Source organism: Pieris napi, chromosome W (genome assembly GCF_905475465.1).
Source record: "Pieris napi chromosome W, ilPieNapi1.2, whole genome shotgun sequence".
In the NCBI taxonomy this organism is placed as follows: Eukaryota; Metazoa; Arthropoda; class Insecta; order Lepidoptera; family Pieridae; genus Pieris; species Pieris napi.
The window spans coordinates 30,115-45,739 of record NC_062258.1 but is presented as its reverse complement, the minus strand read 5'-3'; the positions used below and the strand labels follow the sequence as shown (position 1 = coordinate 45,739).

The 15,625-nt window shown below is 35.4% G+C and overlaps 1 long non-coding RNA gene across 1 annotated transcript; it reads left to right on the top strand.

The window, feature by feature from the left end:
- Positions 1–4,506: 4,506 nt before the first annotated feature.
- On the top strand, positions 4,507–11,908 carry LOC125062066. The gene is made up of 3 exons (XR_007119167.1): positions 4,507–4,695; positions 5,314–5,409; positions 11,408–11,908. It is a non-coding gene; the product is annotated as an uncharacterized LOC125062066 (long non-coding RNA).
- The last annotated feature ends 3,717 nt before the right edge of the window (positions 11,909–15,625 follow it).

The following is a 15,625-nucleotide window of genomic DNA, read 5'->3' as shown; positions in this document are numbered from 1 at the left end:
CTTGTGCGAAAGGGCTTTGAAGTGCACACTATGCCTTTTCTACACTTGTTATCTTTAAGGTGTTGGTCATAATTGATAAGTGAGTGCTTGCGTAAAATTGTGGCAAGAATGAACATTTGACGCACAGAGAGTACCTCCAATGTCTGTATACCTCTGTGGTGGGACAAATGAAAGAAAGGGAGGCACTAACCTTGACTATTGCCCTCTGAGCTCTCTCTATTTTCAGAAGGTGGGTTTTTGCTGAGCCACCCCAAATAGAGATGCAATAGCTCAGAATGGATTGACCTAGCGACAGGTAGACAGTTTTTATAATTGTGTTATTAGCAATGTGCCTCAAAATTTTGAATACATAAATCAGTTTTCTAATTCTACCTGCCAGTAGGTCAATATGAGCTTGGAAATTTAGATAGGTATCTAGCATGACTCCCAAGTACTTCACTGTGCCTGCGGAGTTGAGCTTTGGACACCCGTAGTGCTCCCCGGTCAGACATGAACCAGCATGTGACACAAGTGCCAGACCATATCGCGCAGCCCGGACATACAACGACCAATATTTATGTCTTGACTTGTTTAAGCTATCGCGCAATATAGTTGAAAGGAGTATTAAGAATATCCATAGCGCAAAATCACCTCCATCATGAGCATAACACACATACACAACTTCACATACTTTCCCCTAACTTTTACACCATCGCACGACACAGTCAAATTAGGTACCACTTCGGCTGTTGGTATAATGATTACCAAGATAATTTTTAACCTAAATTTTAAAGAGAAAAGGATCACAATGAAGTCGGGACATAGATGTGACTTTAAAGTTCTTTTCGATTACTTAATATTTAAATAGGATAATCTTTATACTTAGTGCTTAATTGTTGGTACAGAAGAAACATAACTAAAAATATATTTTTTTTATAACATATTTACACAACATATTTACACAATAACAAGTACACATTAAATCACAGCATACATTATAAAAAAGTATAATTAATGTTTATTATTGACCTCAGTATCATGGTTTTAACCTTATGTACCTATAGCATTTTCTCTTAATGCTTACGCAAAGTCTGTAGCCTCAAAGTAATAATCATTTTAAAATTATGAAAGACTACGTTTTAGTTTTATCTGAAAATGCTTATCTTAGAATAAAATTGAATACGAAATAGTTATTTATTGATTCCGTCCGTCCAACGGTGAGTTTATTGACAAGGTATTGTTTGCTTAAGATTGGACTACATGACGCTGTCACAATAAAATAATTTAATAATTTACCATTCTTTAGGCTTTTTAAAGAAATTTCAAAAAGGTTAGTCGACATCACAGGAGACCGAAGATCTGGCAGCTACCTCGGACAAAGAATTAGTCTAGCAATTCAAAGGGGGAACGCTGCCAGTATCTTCGGAACCTTGCCTAAAGGGACTCCTTTTAATGATATATTTTAGTTTATGTTAAGTTTAGTTATTTATTTCAATGTATATTATTTTATTATTAGTTTTATGTGTTTATTTATAGAATATATCATAAAAATAATAATTGTAAAAATTAACACTAAGTAAAGAAGTCCAATAAATAGTATTGAATAATTTTTTATAAAGAAATATTTTGTACCCACCGTCCTACATATTATGTTCTCCATGCTGACTTGGTTATATTTCTAGTATAGTTGTTATATAACATTAAAACCCATACTGCAGAACACAAAACTAACGTAGACTAAGAGCATAATAACAAAAGTAACACCCATTTGTAATTTTTTAACAGTATTGAATTAAAGTGGCTTTAATATTATGTATAACTCTCAAATTACTATGGAACGGATTTCCAAAATGACGGCAGATTTACCAGAGTAGGCGCAGGTGTTACATGTTCCACAGGACAATTGTGTTTATACAACTACTGAATGCTATTGAAATTTTTCGTAGTGAAATCGAAATTGCGTATTTTATATTTCAGCCCTATCTGGGAATCAAACACGAGACATGATAATATGCAGTCACGTACACTAACTAAATATCGGCAATAGACATTTTTTTAAATATGAAATGTGATAGTTGACCTATTTTATTATTGTAATGAATCTTGTGTTATTTATATTAATCTAACCTATTTTAATATTATTGCTGTTATGTTATACAAGACACTTTCTTTAGTGAACTGTGGAATCGACTCCCGGTCTTCCCTGTGATATGCGATCAATTGTTTAAAGAAAGAGTATAAATACTCTTCTTACAAAGATTGGCAACGCACCCACTAAAATCGATGTCCGTGGGCTGTGATGACTGCCTTTTTTGGACTGTATCGAATAAAGAAAATCAACTCCTGACTTATAAGTTAATGCGTCGTTATTACGACTAACGGCGAGTAATCTCTGTTGTAATATTTTAATTGATATTAAATTTAATTTTAATATCAATTAAAATATTAATTGATATTAAAATTAAATCGCCATATAAACCCATCTTAACTTACAGCCGAATACATTTAAAACAGAAATATCATTGTTGTAGCAAATACAAAAAGTAGGTCAATTTAAAAAAAATATATTAATTTGTTCCTTTTGCTTTAAATGTGTTTTTTTATTCCTGTCGTATTTAATAAACCAGTATGTACAATTTTTTTATATATAAGTTCTGAAGCAACGTGTAAATATGACATCACAAATTTTACACACATAAGGTAGTTACACAATTATATTAAAACATAAGCAAGCTAGCAAGGGAAAAAATTAAACAAGCAACCACAAAATAGTGTCACCAATCTTATTCAAAAGTTATTTACCTTTTTGTGGTTTTTCGGTTCTAGAATCCTCAGATTTGAGTCCTTGTTCTCAAATATTTTTAGTCGAAATGTAGAGCAAAATTTTCTCTACAACACTGAATTGAACTATGAATTTTAACTATAAAAGCACTATTTTTAAATTAGGAAAAACTGAAAATTTTAATTTTTTTTGACGAAATAAAATATTAAATGAAAACTTTTAAACTTGAATCTATATACTGGTGTATTCTCCTATTAAAGACGAGTTTCATGATACCCAACTCGAGGGGGTAAGGGTGGGGGGTTAGATTTGGCGCTAGAGGGGGAAAAATCGTATTTTATAGAAAATAGGGGAGTTTATGAGGGAAACTATGGGCTCTATCGAATTCGCCTCGCCGAGTTGGTTTAGATAAGCCCAAGCTCGGTGGGTTTCAGACAAAAAATTAAAAGTTGAAAAATTTTATGAAATTGGGGCTGGTAATCCAACCTACCTGATTTTTCTACGAAGGATCGCTCGCTTGATATTCTTCGGAGGGTGCGGATATTTGGTGTTTTCTGTTAGCCCTCGTCGATGTCTTGCCAGTGGAGATGGAGTTTGAGCTGTTCCAGCAGGTCGCCTGGTGACTTGGTGTCCAGTTGGGCAGGTGAATATGTGTGCTGTGCGATTTATAATTGATCCGATGGAATCTTGAGCGGGCTGTAAGATGATAGTGGTTTCCGATATTTGAGAGGTGTGGATCCCCTGGAAACCCTGGGTTCCAGGCTATTTCTCGTCGTGGCTCCTAAGTTGTTGGGCGAATGTTACCGATCCTGGTGTCAGTCGATAGCTTATTTTTTGGACTTTGTCCTTGTTATAACTTTGAGTTGGTGCTGTAATGTTTGGGGGTGGTTAACACCCAAAAACCAGAGATTTGGCGCTAGAGGGGGAAAAAAAATCGTATTTTATAGAAAATGGGGGGGTTTATGAGGAAAACTATGGGCTCTATCGAATTCGCCTCGCCGAGTTGGTTTAGATAGGCCCAAGCTCGGTGGGTTTCAGACAAAATTTTTTATGAAATTGGGGACGGTAATCCACCCTACCTACATACATACATACATCCATACATACATACATACATACATACATACATACATAGCATACAAGCGTGGGGTGCATGGTGTCAATAGTAATAAATTATAAATATTTAATTGACAGATATGAGAAGGATTATCATTTCGATAATATCTTGAAAACCACCCCCGCTTTTTTTACAATAAAACATTTTTTTTCTTATTCAAACTATTAATAACTTAGATTTATTAATTTATTTTTACATTATTCTTAATTAATATTTATTAAAATTTATTTTGTATTTTTTAGTTTAGTTTTCTATATAAAGCGTGTGTTCTAGTTTTTTTTAACTATTTTTTTTTTTTAATATTATAGCACTAATTTTAACTTTATGCCAAATTCAAGTGAAAGGTTGGGAAACTACACGTGAGAAAACAAAAGCAAACACATCAGAAGGAAATAAAGGGATAAGCTGGTTAAAAACAAAATATATTATACAAAAACATATTATTACATCCTAATATAGTCACACTTAGCTGTAAGTTTCTTTTCCGGATATCACGTTAGTATAATTAGTATTGCGTCTGTGAGAAATACGCATTGTAGTCTGTTGAGAACATCTTAAACTTATACTCTGTGATTAAAAATGCATTGACGTTGTACGTCTATAGCAAATGTCACTACGAAAAAATAAAACTAGTGTCAAATTAATTTTCTATTATGGTGGTCGTTTACATATTTAAGTTGTTTTATTTAGAAAATTAGTGTTTTAAGTATATTAAACACTAATTTTAATGGCGTTTTAGTAAGTGTAAAGTGAGTACTCGAATTCCTGTCTCTTTTACTCGTGGAAATCCTCCTCGTGGAGTCCTCACAGTACTTTGGTGAGTCCATTACTTCTTACTCATAGCTTATTAGCTTCCTTTACATATTTTTTTAATTCATGCTGTTTTACATTATGTATTATTTTGTAAGGTAAATTAAACTTAAGTTTGCATAATGAAACTATTATATTTTTATAAGAGTTAACATTGTTTTAGCTTCAACCCTTGCTTTGCAATTAAAGACTAATTATGGGTAATTAGTAGTTGGCAAAATACTATTTTTCAGTTTTACTTGATCATATCTTAGTTATACTATATAGTACTTTGTATGATGACTCTCGTTATTCATTGTCTCATTCTGCATCTAAATCACCTGTTTATTATAATACAAAATTGAGTTAGTATGACTTGCCTTGTGTTTACCTATGAGGTTTGTATCATTAAAACTAAAAGTTTTTAATAAAATTTATTCAATACATAATATTTTAGACATCATTAGAATGGTGTAAAATCATTCTTGTTATATTATGCTGTCTCTCTGCATTCATAAATTTGAAAGCCAAAATAATTACAATTTGACACAATACCTTAAGAAAGTCTTAAATAGACGTGTATTATCATTAACAAGACGTGTATTATCACTTTGATGCTAATATTTTTCTTTACTTTTCTCCCTAGTATTGAGGCTAGCAGGAACCCTAGCTGTAGAGCGGGACACAGGCCTTGTGCCATCAGACTCTTCTCCGATTGATGCAATGTGTGAAGTTACGGGTGGTAAGTGGATGGAAAAATATTAAATTAGTCACTTTATAATTAAATCAGTTTTATAACTTTTAAATACAATTACTTACATTTCATTTATTATTACATTTAATACATATTAACATAAACATAATAGGTGACTAAGCTCAACCTTACATTTCCAAATATTTATTTCTAATAATAGATGGAAAAGATGCTAGAAAATGGGTGCAATAGATGGAACAATTGCCAAGAAATGGTATTTTTTTTAAATCATATAATTTTTTTGCTAGATTAATGCTTCTCTAGATATAGAGTTGATGATTATTACTATCCCATTAGTATAATCATCAAAGTTTTTTTACCATAATTGACAGAACATCAAAGAAGAATTATTTGTAGTGATTGAATGTGACTAATTAAGAATGACAGTAAATATAAAACATACTGAAATTTCTAACAATAGGTACTGTAGTGAGGACAAATATCTTAGTATACGTGTCATACATACATAATATAGCCCAACTATACAAAGATTTAATCAAAATATCATATCAATAAATGTATACATACATCTCACAAAGTAAGTCAAAATAGCAGTTTTAGCTTATATATTCCCGTGCACAAATGGAATTGTATTCAATGTGTGCGCATTTAATATTAGCTCAAAAGGTGAAGGAAAGCTCCTTGCCTGAGACCAAAAAAGTTGACAGAATTTGGAGGAAGGAAGCTGATCAACTATTTGCATATTAGATTGACAAATGGTAATTAGCATTTTATTAGATAAAAGTTTCTAAGGCACAAAAATAACAATAATAGTAAAACTTTAGAGGTGTCAAGAGACACCCGGATGGAACGAAATTCCTTTTGATTAATTTATATGTTAATTGGTATCATAACAGTATGATAGATTTTCTCGACACCAATCTTACAACGAAAAAAAAAAAAAAACATCACGAGGTGTTCGTTGTACAGTGTAGTGTTTCTGTTGTAAGCAATAAATTTTATAGTGAATGTGTGCTTAGTTAGTGTGATGTTTTTTGGTCTTTTATTGTTTTAATAAGTTCAAATTTGGGTATAGTTTTAGATTTGGCGCTAGAGGGGGAAAAAATCGAATTTTATAGAAAATGGGGGGGGGGGTTTATGAGGGAAACTATGGGCTCTATCGAATTCACCTCGCCGAGTTGGTTTAGATAAGCCCAAGCTCGGTGGGTTTCAGACAAAAAATTTAAAGTTGAAAAATTTTATGAAATTGGGGCTGGTAATCCACCCTACCTGATTTTTCTATGAAGGATCGCTCGCTTGATATTCTTCGGAGGGTGCGGATGTTTGGTGTTTTCTGTTAGCCCTCGTCGACGTCTTGCCAGTGGAGATGGAGTTTGAGCTGTTCCAGCAGGTCGCCTGGTGACTTGGTGTCCAGTTGGGCAGGTGAATATGTGTGCTGTGCGATTTATAATTGATCCGATGGAATCTTGAGCGGGCTGTAAGATAATAGTGGTTTCCGATTTTTGAGAGGTGTGGATCCCCTGGAAACCCTGGGTTCCAGGCTATTTCTGGTTGTGGCTCCTAAGTTGTTGGGCGAATGTTACCGATCCTGGTGTCAGTCGATAGCTTATTTTTTGTACTTTGTCCTTGTAATAACTTTGAGTTGGTGCTGTAATGTTTGGGGGTGGTTAACACCCAAAAACCAGAGATTTGGCGCTAGAGGGGGAAAAAAATCGTATTTTATAGAAAATGGGGGGGTTTATGAGGGAAACTATGGGTTCTATCGAATTCGCCTCGCCGAGTTGGTTTAGATAAGCCCAAGCTCGGTGGGTTTCAGACAAAAAATTAAAAGTTGAAAAATTTTATGAAATTGGGGCTGGTAATCCACCCTACCTGATTTTTCTATGAAGGATCGCTCGCTTGATATTCTTCGGAGGGTGCGGATGTTTGGTGTTTTCTGTTAGCCCTCGTCGATGTCTTGCCAGTGGAGATGGAGTTTGAGCTGTTCCAGCAGGTCGCCTGGTGACTTGGTGTCCAGTTTGGCAGGTGAATATGTGTGCTGTGCGATTTGTAATTGATCCGATGGAATCTTGAGCGGGCTGTAAGATGATAGTGGTTTCCGATTTTTGAGAGGTGTGGATCCCCTGGAAACCCTGGGTTCCAGGCTATTTCTGGTCGTGGCTCCTAAGTTGTTGGGCGAATGTTACCGATCCTGGTGTCAGTCGATAGCTTATTTTTTGTACTTTGTCCTTGTAATAACTTTGAGTTGGTGCTGTAATGTTTGGGGTTGGTTAACACCCAAAAACCAGAGATTTGGCGCTAGAGGGGGAAAAAATCGTATTTTATAGAAAATAGGGGGGTTTATGAGGGAAACTATAGGCTCTCTCGCGCCCTCCTTTTTTCCCCCTCTAGCGCCAAATCTAACCTCCCATCCCTACCCCCTCGAGTTGGGTATCATTAAACTCGTCTTTAATAGGCGAACACACCAGTATATAGACAACTGCATTCCAGCCCCCCCCCCCCCCCACCTTATACCAGCAAAATGTTATCCCGAACCCCACCCAAAGTGATTCCACCAACTAGCAAAGCCACCACCTCTACGTCCTCAACACCAGCTAGACGGACCTTAGTAGAGATCTTGAGCCCGGCCTTCACTCGCGAAAAACGCCCAACTGAGTCGGCTCACATGGAGATGGCCAAAGAATATAGGCAGACAGGCTTACAAGCTCTCGCTGCCTCCCGCAACTTAAAAGGGGAACTAAAAACCGCAATCACAGAGGCAATCGAAGGCCTCTTCGGAGTCGTCGGCCTCATTGACCTCTCAACTACCACCTGCCCCAACCCTCCCGCCCCCGCACAGCACACACCACAGGCTACCAAAGCCACGATTACACCTCCAACGACTACACCGTCAACCGATACACATATACACACCACACAACTACTACAAAAACTCGAGGCCCACTCTCGGCTACTCGATGAATCTAATAAGGCCTTGCAGGAACACACCAGGGTCCTTAAGGCATCTAATAAACCCGTACCGACGGAATTACAGCCAGCGGCGTCGGACTCGCAAAAGATTTATCAATCCTATGCTACGGCCGCCGCCGCCCCCAAACCCCCTGCAGGCCCTTCCATCGTAGTGTCCGGAGAGGGTCTCGACACAGCAGAACAGATACTTACACAAATTTGTAGATCAGTCAATTTCAGAGAGGGCGGATACGCCCCTCTAGAGGTTAGCGGGGTGACTAAACACAAGATGAAACTCGTTTTCGAAAAAGAAGAGCATAAACTACACACACTTACACGACTACAAAAAACACAAAAATAAACACTCAAGAGGAAAAGCGCATAGACCCCATGATAATACTAAAAGGCATAAATAAAACAATACTCGAATTTGAACTTATTAAAACAATAAAAGACCAAAACACACATTCACTATAAAACTAAGCACACATTCACTATAAAATGTATTGCTAACAAAATAAAACACTACACTGTACAACGTGGTACTAAACACAACACCCTCTGCCTGGAAGGCGTTCGCCGACCTAGGCAGAATAAACATAGGCATGCAACGCGTCCACAGCGACAACTTCTCACCATTTAGGCAGTGTCAAAACTGCCTAAATTTCGGACACACAAAGAGCCGCTGCCCTACGACCACGCCAACATCCGCCAAGTGCTCCGCCCACCACCCTACTGCGGAGTGCAAGGCCGAAGTACACAACTGCACCAACTGCGCCGAACACAACAAACAATTCAACACCAACACTGGCACCCTACACCGCGCCGACTCAAACAAGTGCCCCAAAGTCACAGCCATGCGTGCCCGCGTTGAGGCAAAAATTAACTACATTTAAAACATACACAAAACACTAATTTCACATTAAACAACACAATTACACACTGAATCAAACACTCACATTAACAGCGACCTCAACGCGCAGCACTTGCACTGGGGCAAAGCTTCCAAAGATATTTTATATTTTACACTCACACTTAATAATTAATCTGCAAGTAATCCACCCTCACCCGTACAAAAATGTATAAAGTTACCTCTATTCATCTATTACCTTTTACACTTTTTACAATTATAATACCCACTATTTAATATTTAACTTCGATTCAATTACTAACTACTACTAACCTATGTTAGACTTTAATCTCAAATTTATTCTTTTTTTTTTTTTTTTTTTACTTTGTATTTTTATTTTACTATAATTTTACTTACTTACTTCACTGTAAGATAACATTTTTAATCTCGTTTGTGTAACTAGTTACGGATTATTCTATTACTAGGTTTAATATATACAAACACAATTCACTATAGATTATCCCTGTTTAAAGTTTAACCTTATATCAACTGTATATGTAAATGTAAAACTTTCCTATGTTTAATATTGTAAAAAATTTCTCTGTGTAATATTAAATGTTGGTGTTAAGAAGCGGGCGGCTGAGGGTCGGTTATTGTATCTAATAGCAGAGCCGACCCTCAAGAACCTACCCGTGTCCAACTCTAAACGCTTGCATAATTATAAGCACAATTAATTATAGCTCATCCTTGTTTAAATTCAGCTTTATATCAACTGTATATGTAAACGTAAAACTTTCCTATGTTTAATAATGTAAAGCTTTTCTCTGTGTAATATTAAATGTTGGTGTTAAGAAGCGGGCTTAAACCGGGCGGCTGAGGGTCGGTTATTGTATCTAATAGCAGAACCGACCCTCAACAACCTACCCATGTCCAACTTTAAACACCCGCATAGTTATTTATAAGCACAATCACTAAAGCCTATCTCTGTTTAAATTTAGTTTTATATCAACTGTTTTATATTACCTAACGATGATGTATAGGTTAAACTTTTTTCTCTGTTCAATACAAGTGTTGGTATTAAGAAGCGGACTTAAATTGGGCGGCTGAGGGAAGGTTATTGTATCTAATAGCTGAACCGACCCTCAACAACTTACCCGCGCTCAATTCTTAATACCTGCATAATTATAAACACAATTTATTATTTGAATTATTATAGAACCACTTTTACATCTACTACTTCGTAGTAAAACATTCTACTGTATAAGCACAAATAATTTGTAAAAAATTTACTTTCACTTTATATACATAATTACTAGTTTTAAGACGCGGACTCTGTTCAGGTGGTTGAGGGAAAAGAATTGTATCAAATAGCAAAACCAACCCTCAACCACCTAATCCACAACCAATGTATATATTTCTTTTTACTTCAATAAAAACTTCAAGCTGTATTTTAGCTTAGCTTCCTCGGCCCCGGGGCGTTAGTCGCCGGGGATGGTAGGCCTACTAACAATAAAAAAAATATATATAAAGCCGCCCGCGCGGCAAATAAAAATAAAAATCAGATTAGGATAAAAAACCGGGAAAGGCGTGGACCTTTGCCATGCGTTAACTTACAAAGGAAGAGACAAAAATTAAAAAAAAAATGTGTGGCACTCGGACACTGCCGCGGTAAAGCTATTGCATAGCATTTTTTATCAACTTATGCAATTATAATTATTTATTAATTTTTTATTCATGCAGTATTTTTTTTTCTTTGATATTAATTCCGTAATCTACCACTCTACCGGACTCAGCCTAACACGCCTATATAGTCGGTCTCACTCTAACGCGTACCGGCTGCACCCGATGTGAGACGTCACGTTACGTCATCGTGTCTGGATTCGGTCTCCACGCTCAAGGCCCGCGATAGAAGCTATGCAATAGCTTAAAAATGTTATCCTATTTAAAATGTATCTATAGTGATTTAGAAAAAAAGTTTGTTTTTCACTTTTTTTATTCTTGACACTCTTATATATAGAATGCGGCTTAGTATTTTCTAAATTGTCTTAAAATCGATGTATTATGTTATTGTACCTTAGGTTAGGTTTTATTATTGTTTTAAAACTTAAATATAATGTCATATAGCCAATTATTCTTACTAAATAATTTATAGAATCCTTTAATATTGATACTTTTTGCTTTTGCTTATGATGCAACATTATTTTTAAGAACAATTTTTTTTTACAGGATCAACCCCCGACCTATCAGGAATCAACGTCGAAAAAAGAGAACTAGAGCACTATCCACACTTTCACATGAATGGACCGCGGCGCCAAATCACATTCGCACACAAACCAGAGAAAAAGCATCGTCCATAAAAATTCGGCCTTTTATATAATATCATACTTACTCCAAAATATTGCTTTGAAAAAGATGGTAACCCGATTCTTAAACATAACTCTTGTGTACTCTGTTATTCTGATGGACGGACCATGGTCAAGTTATAAATTAATTTAAAAAAAGAACCTTATTCACAAAGACAGGAGGCATTAGTGCTTAAAGTAGTGTAACATGATTAAGTATTTTTTAATAAAGGACATAAAAAATGAGCTATTTTTGGCCAAATCTACTGATGTTTTAATAATAATGGTTATTAGAATTGAATATGCCACTATTGAAAACGTGTTTAACATTCCCAAAAATTTCGATAAATATGGCTGTGTAAGATCTCCAAGTATCATTCCTGAAGGCAAAGCTTCAATTATTGGCCATAATGCATATAAACAAGTATAATATATTGCCTTATAGATATTGTATAATGATTATAAAAGATATTTGATTCATAAATTCTATTGTATAAGATTATAGATGTTTTAATAAATGTATTATTATGAATGTTGATAGTTTAATTTTTAGTATTAACTGGTTAAAAAGATCTAATAAATAACAATAAAAATATAAAAAAACAGTATTTCATAAATTGTCTATAAGTTCTAATTAGTTTTTAAATATTTTTATGTCATTATGTTTAAACAATTATAGTTATATGTTCAACAAATAGATGTCGCCTGTGGTTCCTTGAATCGGTATGTTTAAATTATTATAGTTTTATGTTGAACCAATAGATGTCGCCTGTGGTTCCTTGAATCGCGGTATCGTTATGATTCAAAAATAGTATAAGTATCTCAATTGTTTTTGTATTAAATTGTCTCAGACTGGGGATAGGTGTTATATTTGTTCATGGTCATTCGTAGCCGGATACAGCAGTGATTGGAAACCCTAGTGTATAAAAAGTGTAAAATAAGTGATTGTGGTGTGTAAGTGTAAAGGTGACTATAACTGTAAGTACTTTAAAACTTTGCCTAACAAATTGGAAGTCTAATAACGCAAGTAAAATAACTTAGAAAAATTAAGGCATAAGTGGTTAACCACGGGGAATCCATGCCCGATTTTGCCTAAGTCGAAATTATTAGGTACACCAAACACTTAGAAAAATTTGCGATTTGGAACTTGGAAATTTTACAAGTGTAACTTAGAAAAATCACAATGGAATCACTTGTAAGAGTACAGAAAGATATTAACAAAACATTAAAAAGGGCTTATACAAATTTTAAGAAAACACCAAAAGATAGAATTACAGGAAGTTATTTGGAAACCAGATTGGAACAATTAGAAAAACAATGGTCAACATTTGAAGAGACACACAATAAATTAATATGTAACTATGGTGAGGAAGATTATGATGAATCGGATTACAGCTTGAAAGATGTATATGGAGAGACGGAAGATTTATATAGTGAATACAAAATTGATATAAAGGAAAAACTTACTAAATTTAAAAATAGCCCTATAGTTACGAGTGATGTAGTAAGCAACATTAACAGTGAAGTAAAATTACCTAGAATAACAATACCTACTTTTTCTGGCCACTATTCACAATGGACCACGTTTCGTGACCTGTTTAAGTCATTGATACACAGCAACAAATCGTTGCAAGCAGTCCAAAAGTTGCATTACCTAAAAAGTTACCTGACCGGTGAAGCCGAGCAGTTACTACGACATTTGCCGGTTACAAGTGAAAATTATGAACTATGTTGGAGTATGTTAGAACAACGTTTTAATAATAAGAAATTTATTACAAATAGTATTTTAAAAAGATTTTTTTCTCAAAAGAATATTGTTTCCGAATCTTCAAATGCTGTTAAAGAATTACTAGACACCACAAATGAATGTTTAAATGCATTGAAAAATATAGGAATAGTAACTGACAATTGGGATGTTATTGTTTTATATATTTTAAGTTCAAAATTAGATACTAAGTCTAGAGAGTTATGGGAAACTAAAATTTGTAATTTAACAGATGAATTGCCAACATTAAATCAGTTTTTTGAATTTTTAGAGCAAAGGTTTAGGTCACTTGAATTTTTAATAAACAAACCAGTCAAAAGCACTCAATCTCATCATGTAACTTTTAAGGAAAAATCAAATTGTGTCTTTTGTTCAGATAGTACGCATAAAATAGGAAATTGTAAGAAATTTGCTAAGGGTAACCTTAAAACACGTCGTGAGTTTGTTCAAAGTTCCGCCTTATGCTTCAACTGTTTAGGTGCTAATCATTCGGTTGAGGCGTGTCGTTTGCCCACCAGGTGTAAGATTTGCAAACGAAAACACCATTCACTTTTGCATTACAACGCTAGTGTATCAACAGATAATGTATCAGCTAACAACCAATCACCAGAAGATATCAATGTTGTTGCAACGGCAACAACATCGAGACCAGACGAGACCAACATTGAAAATATTACCACTTGTTTTACTAATACCAGAAAACAAGTTCTATTGGCAACAGCCCTCGTAAGGGCCAACAATAATTCTGGATCAAGTATGACACTGCGAGCCTTATTAGATCAGGGCTCACAGGCTTCATTTATTACGGAGTCTGCAGTCCAGTTGCTGGGGTTAAAGAAAATCAAAAGCAACAGTGTCATATCTGGAGTTGGAGGTGACGGCAATGCCCCACTTGATTCCAAATATGTAGTGCAGATTAATCTGCAATCAATTCAAGATGAATCATTTACTATTTGTGTAACAGCTCATGTTCTTAAAAAACTAACTTCATTCCTCCCTGTAAAGGAATTCGTTGTCCATCTGTGGCCAAATCTACCAAGGATGAAGTTAGCAGATCCAAATTTTAACAAACCAAGTCATATTGATATGTTGCTTGGTGCTGATGTCTATTGTCAAATCATAGCTGAGGGTCTAATGAGAGGACCACCAGGAACACCAATAGCTCAGAACACTAGGCTAGGTTGGATCTTATCTGGAAAAATTGAGAACGATCATCACGACCAACATGGTTTGGGTTGCGAAAACATATTAACAATGCACACTCAAATTAACAATGATGATTTTAACCTTAAACAATTTTGGGAACTTGAGTCTGATAACTTTAACCTTAAAAGAACTCACCTCACTCATGAAGAACAAAGATGTGAAGACATCTATAAAGAAACCACGAAGCGAGATCCATCAGGAAGTTATATCGTTAAACTCCCATTCAGAGATGTCGATCCGAGCTGCAAATATGGTAATTCACGTGAGATAGCAATTAAACGATTCTTAATGTTAGAAAAGCGTTTATTGAAATCACCAGATTTAAAGAAATCATATACAGATGTAATATCAGAGTATTTGAAGTTGGGACATATGGAGTTAGTACCTATAGAAGAAATTGACAAAAAAGAAACGGTTTACTTACCTCATCACGCGGTCGTTAGAGCTGATAAATCGACGACTAAACTCAGAGTTGTTTTCGATGCATCCTGTCGAGACCAGAACGGTGTATCACTGAATAGTGATTTGATGGTCGGACCGGCGCTACAGCCTGACTTACGTCACATTGTTTTAAGATGGAGGCTACATCCTATTTGTCTGGTTGCCGACATAATCAAAATGTACCGTCAAGTGAGGGTAACAAGAGAAGATGTAGACTATCAACGTTTAGTGTGGCGCACAGACACTACAGAAGATTTACAGCATCTTCGCCTTTTACGTGTCACTTTTGGTACTGCGTCTGCTCCTTACCTTGCAGTTCGAACTCTGCAGCAGGTAGCACACGATGAAGGAGGAGAGTATCCCGTCGCATCTGAAAAAATCTTAAAGGATTTTTACATGGATGATTTGCTTACTGGGTGTGAATCAGTTTCAGAAGGAAAGCAATTATTTAACGATATTACCAACCTACTAAAGACAGGCGGTTTCGAACTCCAAAAGTGGTCAAGCAATGATGAAAATCTGCTAAAGGAAATAAATAAAGAAGGTTTAGACTTAGATATTAATGTAGAACTGAAATCAAATGAAATAGTTAAAATTTTAGGACTTACCTGGAACCGACGAAACGACGACTTCGAATACTCCGTGCAACTACCTCCAATCAGCATACCTGTAACAAAAAGAAAGGTTATA